The sequence below is a fragment of the Mastigoproctus giganteus genome, chromosome 7 (genome assembly GCF_048544385.1).
Source record: "Mastigoproctus giganteus isolate SK-2022 chromosome 7, ASM4854438v1, whole genome shotgun sequence".
NCBI classification, from domain to species: Eukaryota; Metazoa; Arthropoda; class Arachnida; order Uropygi; family Thelyphonidae; genus Mastigoproctus; species Mastigoproctus giganteus.
Window position 1 is genome coordinate 226,649,160 of NC_143581.1, and position 12,261 is coordinate 226,661,420.

General features: G+C 38.4%; 1 protein-coding gene across 3 annotated transcripts in view; it reads right to left on the reverse strand.

Annotated features, from left to right (window-relative positions):
• LOC150083736 (sodium/hydrogen exchanger 9B2-like) overlaps nt 1-12,261 on the reverse strand; it is a 163,394-nt gene that overhangs the window by 57,397 nt on the left and 93,736 nt on the right. The gene's annotated exons all lie outside the window — the stretch shown is intronic.

Sequence of the window (12,261 nt, forward strand, 5' to 3'; positions counted from 1 at the left end):
AACCATAAAAATTTATTTTTATGGTTATATTTCAAGCATCATGTAGAGGAATATGCTTTTTGCTGCCTCTGATGTATGCTGTACCCTTTTTATTTTTATTATCAAAGATTCCGTTTCCAACTATATTTAAACGTTATTCAAATATATGTATAATTATATATATATATATATATATATATATATATATATATATATATGTGTATATTTGCCATGGATGGCACCCAAATTTGCATTAATCTCCACTTGTGTATTCTGTAGGCATACCAATCCCTTGATGTTAGCCTGAGTGTATTAAATATGTGTGCGTTAGTGTGTGTAAATGTTGTAACGTCAGGCTACTCTGCCATCAGACAACAGCCCCTATATGGGCAAGTGCTGCCTGGCGCAGGGAGCCAAACCTGCATCAATTAAACACTGTCTGTACAATAACATAATATGCAACTTTATCCTGCACCCACTGGTGGAAGTGATAGATCACTGAGTGTCAGCAGTCCTGCTCCCTGGCTGCACAACCTGGGAGCCAGCAAAAAAAAAAAAAAAAAAAAATTAATTAATTAATTTAAAAATACATAATAATAATAATAATAAAAAAATAGAAAAAAAAAATGATAAAATTAAATTAAAAAAATATTTATATAAATAATAATAAGAAAATATATATTATATATAAATAAATAAATAATAATAAAAAAATATATATATATATATAAAAATAAGTAAAAAATAATAAAATAAGAAAAAAAAATATATAAATAAATAAATAAAAAATAATAAAATAATAATAAATAAATAAACAAAAAAGAATAATGATAATAAAACATTTCCACCCATAAACCCGCAGGAGTGTAATATGTCTCGCACCGGTTATCTTTTACCAGTGCCAGAAGGAAAAAAAAAAAAGGGCACTCCTGCAAGTTATGGGGAGGACAACCGCACCCCAATTCAAAAATGGAAATGAGAGCACTACAACTGCACAGGAGTAATCTACTCCAACAATAAAAAATAATGCAAGACTTGATAACTAAATTCCTGGAGAGCATTACTGTATGACTTATTACCTACATGGTGCCTCCGTAGCCAGGTGGGAAGGAGCAACAGTGTGTAGCACACGCTTCTTGATTAGACCGGAGTTCGAGCCCTTCACCACCAAATACGGAGGATGCGGAAAGGTCAGGGAATGACCACTGCAGTTGCTAATGCTCCTATTAAAATCCAAACAACAAACAAACATTACCTACATATACATGTTAACAACCTGGTTTTAATTCAGGTATCACCAATAACAGATGGCTTCTATAATCTGAGTAAATACTACACTCATATAAAATACGATGCCAAGTTTCCCCAGCACCAAAACAATAATTAGGGTTTGTCACAAGGCCAAATTTAAACAGCTTGTCATTTAATGACCCATGCGGGTCAAAATGTATGTCAGTTGCATACTTGGATAAAACCAACTATTCTTTTACTATTATAAAACAAATTAACATAAGGAATAAATAAATGCACAACACAGCCCGTTTTACTAGCATTGCAGCATGCTTGCCACATCATGACAAGCTGACCGGGCTAGCCCGGTGGGTAAAGTATCTGCCTGGCAACCCAAAGGTCGCGGGTTCGAATCCCGCCTCAGGCTTAGATCAGAGTAGTGCAAAAACTGGGTGGTGCATTATGGCCACAGAAGCCAATGCACCAACAACTAACAAAAAAAAAAAAAAAAAAACATTATGACAACTTTCTTCATAATATAACTTTAGTTTGATCTTCTTTTGATCTTGGTAACTTTAGTTTGATCTTCGAATTCATTTAATAAATTCATATATGAATAATTTAATCCCTTTCTTAAAGAATACCAACAAGATCTATAAATAATATACAAGTCTAAAGGAATCTGCCCTGCAATAACTTGCAGTGCATTCGTAGAAACTGTTTTACAGACTCTACTAATCGCTAACATCATTGATTTTTGAATAGAGAGTAATTTATTTCTAAATTTTATATTATCCATCCTCTTATACCAAACAATAAATCTATAGGAGACAATGGGCAGAAATATCGCCTTATAATATAATTGTAACACTCTCCTTTTCAGTCCACAATCTGTTTGAGTAATACGTATTACAGCGGCCGTGAAATTCTTAATCTTTTCACTTATAAAAACCAGATGTGGCATAAACAGCAATTTGTTATCTAAAATAATTCCTAGATACCTGTGATACCACTGGTATCTGTTTACCATGTGGTAAAACTTTTGGTGGTCTAGCAGGATCTAGTTTCCCTTTAAATACCATTATTACTGTCTTTGAAAGGAATACTTTCAGCTTATGTTGGCTAACCCAAGTGACCAAACTAGATAAAATTGCCTCAGCTCTTTCTTCTAAAATTTTTCTAGATCTACCAGGTATACACAAGCTGAGATCATCGGCATATGCCACTTTGTAGCAAAACTCATGTTCTAATGATAACCATTGGTGCAGTACCAGGTTCCAGAACACAGGGCCCAACACTGAGCCCTGTGGAAAGCCTCTGGACATTGCTTTCATAAACAAATTGTGCTGAGCCTTCAATGATATCTGTCTCCCATTTAAATAACTAAACACTGTCATCATCATCAGCCATTTTCAATCCACTGCAGGATGAAGGCCTCTCTGGCAACTTTCCAGTTCCTTCTTTTTGTGCAATGGCCATCCATTTACTACCCACAAACTCATGAATTTCATCTGTCCATCTCCTTTGTTGTCTTCCAGGTTTTCTTCTAGCTCCTCTTGTACAGTATACAACTGTATGGTATAAAACACTGTACGGTATAATAATCTAAGTGAAAATAAAATACTTAGGAACCAGACACTATCAAAGGCTCCTTCAAAGTCTATAAATATTGCCAATTCATACTTATAAGCAGAATTGTGTATACGACAAGTCATATCTCCAATGGTATCAACAGCAGCAAGTCCCTTTGTGAAACCATATTGGTTTACAAATATGAAGTTTAATTCTCAAAACAGCTGATTTAGTCTAGATAATATCAGCCTCTCATAAAGCTTTCCTAGATTTGACAACAAAGAGATTGGCCGGTATCCCCAGTTATCACTCAACTTTTTACCACGTTTCCTCAATAATTTCAACCAGGCTAGCTTCCAGAAGCCAGGGAAAACTCCATCAATATAACATTTGTTTTACATATTTAGCATCACAACTGAGAACAGTTCTACCAGTTTAAGAACTACACAATTTTCGACCATATCAGGTCCTGGGCACTTATTAATAGTTATTTGTGAAGCAGCCATCCTTAAATCATCTGCAGTAAATAAACAGTCATTGTCTGGCCCACAGTAAGTTATATTATCCTGTCTAATCTTAGTTTGTTCTGCAGTATCATTATGTATGTCGCCTTCAGGGAACAACTTGTTAGTTACAACCTGAACAGTAGTATCCCAGTCTACTGTCTCAACATTATCAACTATTACAGTATTAAAAATATTATTATTGAGATATGTTATTCCTCAAAATCTTATAAACAAGATCCCACAGGTTTGAGTTGCCTACAAGCAGAACTAAGTTCCTCCAAGCAGCTGTTTTAGATTCAAAAATATTTTTACGATATAACCTTTTTTTTTAACTTTATATAATTCCTTAAAGTATGCAGCTTCATAACTCCCCCAGCTTCTATACCTCTGATAAGATTTCCTTGCATTAAAGACTTCTTTCCTTAAGGATGACAATTCTTCAGACCACTATATTAACCCTAATACTCTTCCTAGTAGCATAACATAATGCTCTAAAAAAGTGTTCTGCACATGCATGGAGTATTCTGAAGCATTCAAAAATTTCAATTTTGTTAACTTATTATCGCTAAAATTCATAGACAATAACTCTTTACTTTCCTTCCAGTTAACCTTTCTATAAGAAAATTACAAATTCATCCTTGTTAATTTCATTACTTTTAATAGTATTCTGTAAATTAATATTAAATAATAATGACCTATGATCACTACAAGTACAACTATCATCTACATACCAGTTAAAAATTCTCTTGTTGTTTGTTATTTGGTTTTTAGGAGCATTAGCAACTAAGGCCATATTGCTCCGGGGATATGCGGTATTCATTCCCTGACCTTTCCGCATCCTCCGTATTTGATGGTCATGGGCTCGAACCCCGGTCTAATCAAGGAGCGTGTGCTACGCACTGCTGCTCCTGCCCACCTGGCTATGGAGGGACCCTAAAAATTTTCTTAACAAAACCCTGAGAAACTACAGTAACATCAATGTTTGAGGTTCCACGTGTGTTATCAAGTGTGGCGGCGCCTCCGTAGCCAGGTGGGAAGGAGCAGCAGTGCGTACTACACGCTTCTTGATTAGACCGGGGTTCGAGCCAGTCACCACCAAATATGGAGGATGCAGAAAGGTCAGGGAATGACCACCGCATATTCCGGAGCAATATGGCCTTAGTTGCTAATGCTCCTAAAAATCAAACAACAACAACATCAAGTGTGGCAGGTTGACCACAACTGTTAACAATACAAAAGTCATTAGCAATGATAAAGTCCTCCAGAAAAACACCCCTAGTATCCAAAATAGCACCATTCCACAAATATAACTTGGCATTTGCATCCATACAGAAAATTATATTTGAATTACCTGCAATAATCTGCACATTTTCCATATAATTCAATGATAGTTGTATGTCATTATTAGGGATGCAATATAATGACCCTAAATAAAATGAAATCATAGGTGTTGTAATATGAATACATACCCCTTCAAATGTAAATAAATTGGATAATACCGTTACATTAAGATTACTATTCAAAACCACAATTGCCGCCTTTGGCTTGCCATTATAAGCTTGAATCACATATGAAGTAACTGAAAACCCTGCAACATTATGTTTCCCCCTCACATATAAGTGTATGGCTCTTGTAGGCAAAGAAGATCTATTTTCCTGTCAAAACACAATTCTAATCTCGTCCACAAACATGTGAGATCTCTGGCAATTTAACTGAAGCACTTTAATGTCATTAACAACTCCACTATCATTTACGTTTACAGAACCATAATTTTCTCTTAACCTAGCAATCTCCATGGCTCTCAAATATTCAGGACAATGAGCGTCACATACAGAATGATTACTATCTTTCCCTCTTTGCTTGCAATTAGCACACCTCGGTTGTTGATCTTTATTTATTTTTTATGTAACCCCCCCCCCCAAACACGAGAGGTATTAGAACCTATAGTACTTAGTACCATGCTACTGGATAAAAGAACTGGATGCAGGGAATAACTTTGATATTATATACTTGGATCTTAGAAAGGCTTTTGATACTGCTGCACATGGAAGACTGCTACACAAATTGGAGCAGTGTGACATTGGAGGCAAATTGCTGCTATGGATAAAGGGGTGGTTGAGGGGGAGAAGACAGAGAGTGGTAATCAATGGACACTGCTCATCGTGGACTAATGTTATTAGTGGAGTCCCTCAGGGCTCAGTGTTGGGTCCATTATTGTTTTCTGTATTTATAAATGATATTGATGATGGTATATCGGGCTTAATGTCCAAGTTTGCAGACGATACAAAGGTTGGCAGGGTTGTCAAGAACACTACTGACACTATGCTGCTGCAACAGGATCTGGAAAGGTTGAGCAGATGGGCTGAGAGGTGGCAAATGAAGTTTAACATTGACAAATGTAAAGTACTACACATGGGAAACAGCAACCACCAGAGCAACGTATCAACTCTGTGGTACTACACTGACAGTGGTAGAGAATGAAAGAGACTTGGGGTGGTTGTGCAGGCAGATATGAAGTTCTCTGAGCAGTGCAGACGGGCTGCAAGAGTAGCTCATGGAGTATTGTCAATGATATACAGGAATTTTTCCAGCAGGGATAAGGAGGTGATTATTCCATTGTATAAGGCGATGGTCAGGCCACACCTAGAGTACTGTATACAGGTCTGGAGGCCTCATTTCAAGAAGGATGTAGAGCTGCTGGAACGAGTACAGAGAAGGGCAACAAGATTAGTGAATGGAACAAATGGTTGCTCTTACGAAGAAAGGCTTAAGTTTTGCAAATTACAGTGTCTGGAGACTAGGCACCAGCGAGGTGATCTGATAGAGGTGTATAAAGCCTTGAATGGTTTAAGCATGCTCAATGCTGATGGGATTTTTCCTCTAGCTCAGAAAAATCACCTGAGAGGGCATAAATTCAAATTGAGGAAAGACAGATGTAGGATAGACGTGCGGAAATTTGCCTTTAGCCAGCGGGTGGTTGGTTGGTGGAACAGACTTCCATCCCTTGTGGTGGAGGTTGACAGCCTAAATAAGTTTAAGGCTCAGCTGGACAGGTATTTTGAACGAACAGAGGGGTGAAGTGGAAGTGGTTTCTTTTTTTTTTTTTTTTTTGGCTGATGCTGCATAAGCTTGCTTTCTTGCATCAAATGCCTCTACTAATGCTAATGCTAATTTGTTGACATTGGACTTGAACTTTTGTAGACTGTAATTTTCAGGAAATACGTATGAAGGAAGGTTGTTTCAGGTTGAATGAATAAACGAGGAAGATGAAAAGTTGGTTCTGTGAGTTTGAAGTTGCACAGTAAATGGATGTTGGCTGGTGGCTGCACGGGTTCGGACTGTTTTGAAAAAGAGAGCAGGAATTATAGAAGCCAATTTAGAACAGAGCCAATGGAAATATCTGTAGAAGAGGCATGCAGCAGAAACAGTACGTCTATGAGATAGCAAGTGATTCCTCAAAAACCTGAGAGAGGTTCTGGGGCACCACCCCAGATGTGGGAACAATATTCCATGGTAGGGCGGATTTGCGATTTATACAGAGTGAGCAGCTGTTTGGAAGAAAAGTAAAGGCGAGAGCAAAAGAGAAAACCAAGTTTTTTAGATGCAGAGGAAGCAATATATGTAATGCTTGTGCCAAGAGAGATTAGAAGTCACGGTAATACCCAAAAGAGATATATCATTTTGCCTAGATTTTTGAGTGTCACCAAAGATATGCATAAGAGCAGAACAATCCTTTTTGCGAGATATAAGACAAGACTGAGTTTTAGAAGGATTGAAGGAGGAGTTTTAGAAGGAGTTGTCTTTGCCCCACTGAAGAAATACCCGAATATCAGCATTTAAGGAATTGGTAGCAGATTTTCAAGAAGTTGAAGCTGATTAAGCAGGGCAAGATTTCTAAAAATGGAAAGTGGAATGCAATGTGCTATCATTGGCAAAATTGTGGATAGGATTTCCAGTCAATGGAAGTAGGTCATTAATATAAAAGAGGAAAAGAGTGGGGGAAAGAACTGAACCTTGGGGGGACACCGACATTAGTGGAGAAGTTAGAAGAAGAGAGCCATCTACCATCACCCTCAGTGAGCGATCAGAGAGAAAACTGGATAACCAATTACAAAAAACAGTTGGCAAACCATAAGATGGAAGCAGCTTGTTTAAAAGACCTTTATGCCAAACATGATTGAAAGCCTTTGAGATTTCAAGAGCAACTACTTGTGTTTCACCGAACCTTTCCACTGAATTAGTCCATAAATGGGTAACATAAGCCAGAATATCACCAGTGGATCGACACTGATGGAATCCATACTGGTGATCGTTGATCAGATGGAAGGTTTCTAGGTAGTTTAAAAGTTGGCGGTTAATTGATTTCTCCATTACTTTAGAAAGCGTAGAAGTAATTGCAATGGGACGATAATTGGATTGTTTACTTGTTATTTGGTTTTTAGGAGCATTAGCAACTAAGGCCATATTGCTCCAGGGATATGTGGTGGTCATTCCCTGACCTTTCCGCATACACCTTATTTGGTGGTCATGGGCTCGAACCCCGGTCTAATCAAGAAGTGTGTGCTACGCACTGCTGCTCCTGCCCACCTGGCTACGGAGGAGCCGATAATTGGATGGGAGGGATTTGTCACCCTTTTTAGGAACTGGCTGGGTATGAGCAAATTTCCAAGCAGAAAAAAACACATTTGGAATAAGAAAGTGAAAAAAGGCAGCAAAGAACAGGAGTAAGTTCAGAAGCACAGGTTTTGAGAACAAGTGGAGATATACCATCAGGACCTGGAGCTTTCTGAACTTCAAGTTTCGCCAAAATCCTTCTGACATCCTTTTGACGGAAGACTACAGGAGGCATTGAAAGGAGCATGTTGGGAATGGTGGGAGGTGTTTTACCAAGATCTTTAATACATGAGTTGGAAGAAAAATGGGATGCTAGCAGATCAGCTTTATCCTTGGCTGAAGTGAAAACAGAACCATCTGGTTTGGACAGAGGTGGGAGCAGAGATGGGCAAAAGCTGCAGCCAATAGCTTTGGCAAGAGACTAGAATGCTCGGCTACCATTAGGGCAAGAAGCAAGTTTTCTACTCTTAGCCTGTTCAAACTCTAGTTTGGACTGATTAATAACTGCTTTACAATTGTTACGAGCTTTGGTATAGGCAGAAAATGAAACTGAAGAATTAGAAACAAGCCAAGCCAATTACGATATGCAACGTTCTTCTCATGAACAGCCTTAGCACATTTATTGGAAAATCAACGTTTAGATAAAGGACGAGATTTTAAAGTGGAGTGTGGGATAAAGGATTCCATTCCTGCAAGAATAATTTCACTGACACGATCTGAGCAAACGCTGACATCAGAACTTTTGAAACAGTAATCCGACCAAGGAAAAGAAAAAAAGAAATTTTGCAGGTCATCCAATTTTGCATTCTTGTAATGCCAAACAACACAAGGTTGGGAATAGCCATGAGATAAAGGCTCCATTGGAGAAGAGACAATCACCAAGTTGTGATCTGAAGTGCCTAAAGGACCTCTCACTTCGATCGTGTACTTAGAAGGGTTGTTTGTGAGAAAAACATCAAACATGTTGGCTGTATGATTAGGATTGTCCAGTATTCTTTTAGGTAAATGAACAATCTGTGCAAGGTCATTAGTAATTGCAAAAGCCTCAGCATCTCAACCAGTTGGGTCGGTGTGACTAGAAAACGGAAGCCAGCTGGAGTTGTGAACATTAAAATCACCAAGGAAAATTACCTCACTGTTAGAAACGTTGGACTGGAGAAAGTCAAGTTGCAAAGAGGGGAAGTGAGAGATTTTAAGCCAGAGACGATCAAAGAGAGGAGATTCCAAATTGCCAGGTCTCTCACAAGGAATATCGGAACGGACCTGTGCACTAAGTACCACCTTTGAGGCAAAAGAAATCATACAGCGAATAATTCGGGCATCTGAGATGAGCAGTAGTTGAATCAACCGATAACTCAGATTCTGTCAGAAAAAGTACCTGGGGTTTGGCAGACTGCAAGTGGAAATGGACATCGTTGAGATTAGAATTGAGACCACGTATATTGGTGAAATGAATTAGGAAGCGTTTGGGAGGTTTAGATCTTTTCGCAGATAAGCTTGCTCATTTAGTTTGACAATTCATGGAGTATTCAATAGTAAGAAAAAGTTTGTGGGACATGCTGTATGAAGTAATGAAATTTTTGGATATGGTGTACACATGTTAAGAATATACCCAGATCCTTGATATAACATGGCCTCGACAACGACCCCCGCATACACACTACACACTACTCGGACTCCCTCCAGTCACTATCTGGCAGAGCAGAGGTAGCAAGATTATACACTAGCTGATCCGCAAGCCTCCTAGAGAGTTACCAATAGGTTCGGTCCGGTGTACTAACTAGCAGCCAGCCTACGAACACCGTTTTAGAGCTGTACCCTCGAAATGTAAGGAATATTGGATCTTGCCATGATATTCATCATAACCTCAAAAGTCATCAATCATACTGCATGATGGAAGAGATGGGGAAGGGTTGACCGGAACTTAGCTCTAGAGACTAAACATGGGTTCCACCACTTGAAGCTTCCAATAAGCAAAGTGGTGGTATTGCACCGGTTGATGAGAGTCATCCACCACCTAGTATTGCCTGGTAACATAGAGGGGCGGCATTCCTCCATGTGGTGTGGGTGCCACACCTCGACCCCTGCTTACGTTGGTTCATACCTGGGTGGTCACCCACAGTGTCCTTGAGCATGGAGGTTATACCCAGGATTACTAACAGTCCCACCATTGTGAAGGAGTAAGCAGAGGATTTGGCTGTCACGGACTGTCCGGACTTTGCTGAAATTGGGTCCACTTGACTTGACTGTCACCTGAATATCAGTTCCATCAGCGTTTTAGACTCCCAGTTAGCAAGTACAGCTTATCTGGAATATCTGAGAGAATGTCTGTGACAACCTCAAGGACTAAATGAGGGCATTTATGAGGGCAATCTGTAAACAGTGCCCTATCTCAGCACAATGTCCACATGAGACATTCTTATTTGTACATACCTGCGAACTGTGACCGTAACCTAAGGATTTGAAGCACTTATTAACAACTGTAAAGCATCTAAATTTATGAGAAGAGTTCCCCAAGAATATCCTGTCATTTTCCATTATATGTTTCAAGAGTTTTGACATAAACCCTACAACCTAATTCACAACCTTAGCCTTTGAGCCAGTATTAAAGCGAAATGTAATACCTCTTCTTATTTCCTCTTCACTGAATCCATACTCTTCTACATGTCCTCTATAAACTCCACCTTAGTATACTACTTGTGAATGTCAAATCAATTTATTCAAGTCATTTGTTGTCTGGGTCTCTATTAAAACTCCCTTATTTCTCACAGTTCTTAAGTTTCGTATCTTTACCTCTTTAAAATCTTGCTTCAAGGTACTCAGCACTGCCTCTTTAACTTCCTGACTTGAAGAATATTGCTCATCTTCTTCTGCCTGCAGTATAATTGTAGTATTCTGTTTAGCCTTAGACACTTTCCTCTCCCTCCACCATATTTGCCTGTATGCACTTTAACTGTATTATACTGGTCACCAATTCATCCTGTGAAGGATCCACTTTCACTTTGTCTGCATATGTAACCGGATTTTGTTCCCCACCCCCTGAATGAATGGATAAGTCTGACCTCTGACAATATCATCAAACAGTCCTGCTCTTATCTCTAATCCTTCAACTTTAGTTTTAAGCCTTTCGTTATCTATGATAAGAGCAGTAGAAATAATCTTCATATCTACAAGTCTGTCTAGAAAAAAGTTTGAAGCCGCTTTAGTGACCTTGTTAGACTCACTGGTCATGTAGTCTACAATTTGCTTTTTTAACCTGATTAATTCATAAATGGTTGACATGTCAGGATACCTACTTTTTTGCTCTTAGATGTTACTAACCACTATATCGCTCTCCCTGACATTCACACCCACACGTTTCCTTGCAAAAATCAGTATAAACACTGTCAATCTGAAAATCTGAAAAATCAGAGACCTTGGCTCCAGCAAAAATCTCATAATCTTCCAATTCCCCTTCAATTATCTGAGCTCCTTGTTCACGAAAGTTATTCTTGTCTTCAGACGTATCTTGTACAGAACGAGTCAACCTTAGTTTTAGGAGCATTTGATCCTTGACTTACTGAAGGAACTGCACTTACACTACCCTCTGTATTTACAATTGCAGGTGGTGATGCACTGTCTGCTAGATTTACCTTTCAGATACTTTCCTTCTAACACCTTTTTACAGTATCACCCCATAGCCTTGGAACTCTAGAAGGAAGGGGGAAAGCACCTAACTCTACTTTCCCCCTCCACCTGCACTTTTAACATTTTTCTTAGTATTGTGCTTATTGTCCATACTTCTCACTAAACAATGTAGGTAAGCGCTGTACCAGACAAATCAATTTCATCAACCCAGCAACAACTTCCAGCTCCAACAACTAAAGATAATAGACAATAACGGAACACACTAGGAGTTTATATCTCCATTAATTCAACGTCAGATATCATTAAATTGATATCAGAAGCAATACCTGAGCCACAACACTGATTAATAGTAGAAAATACAATAACTCAATTAATTGTTAATATTAAAACAAGAAAACGGGCTCAAACACTGACAAAAAAAAAAAGCAGCCAAGTACAAATGTGACACACCTCTCACAGTTCCCACCACTACTCTCTGACCCACCGTGCAGTGGTACTCACAGGGGACTAGGACTATAAACCTACTTATAGAGTATGATTTAATATGACAATTATGTCAATAAAACATTAAAATTATTCAAAAACTTATTGTTTCTTAAAGATGAAAATTCTTCTAAATATCAGCCAAGAGCCCACTCAAAGATTAATGTAGCTAAAAATAGCAGAAGATGGTTTTTCAGTATGTTCGTTAATGAACAGAAGAAGCTACTGAAGCATTAAATTATATAACATT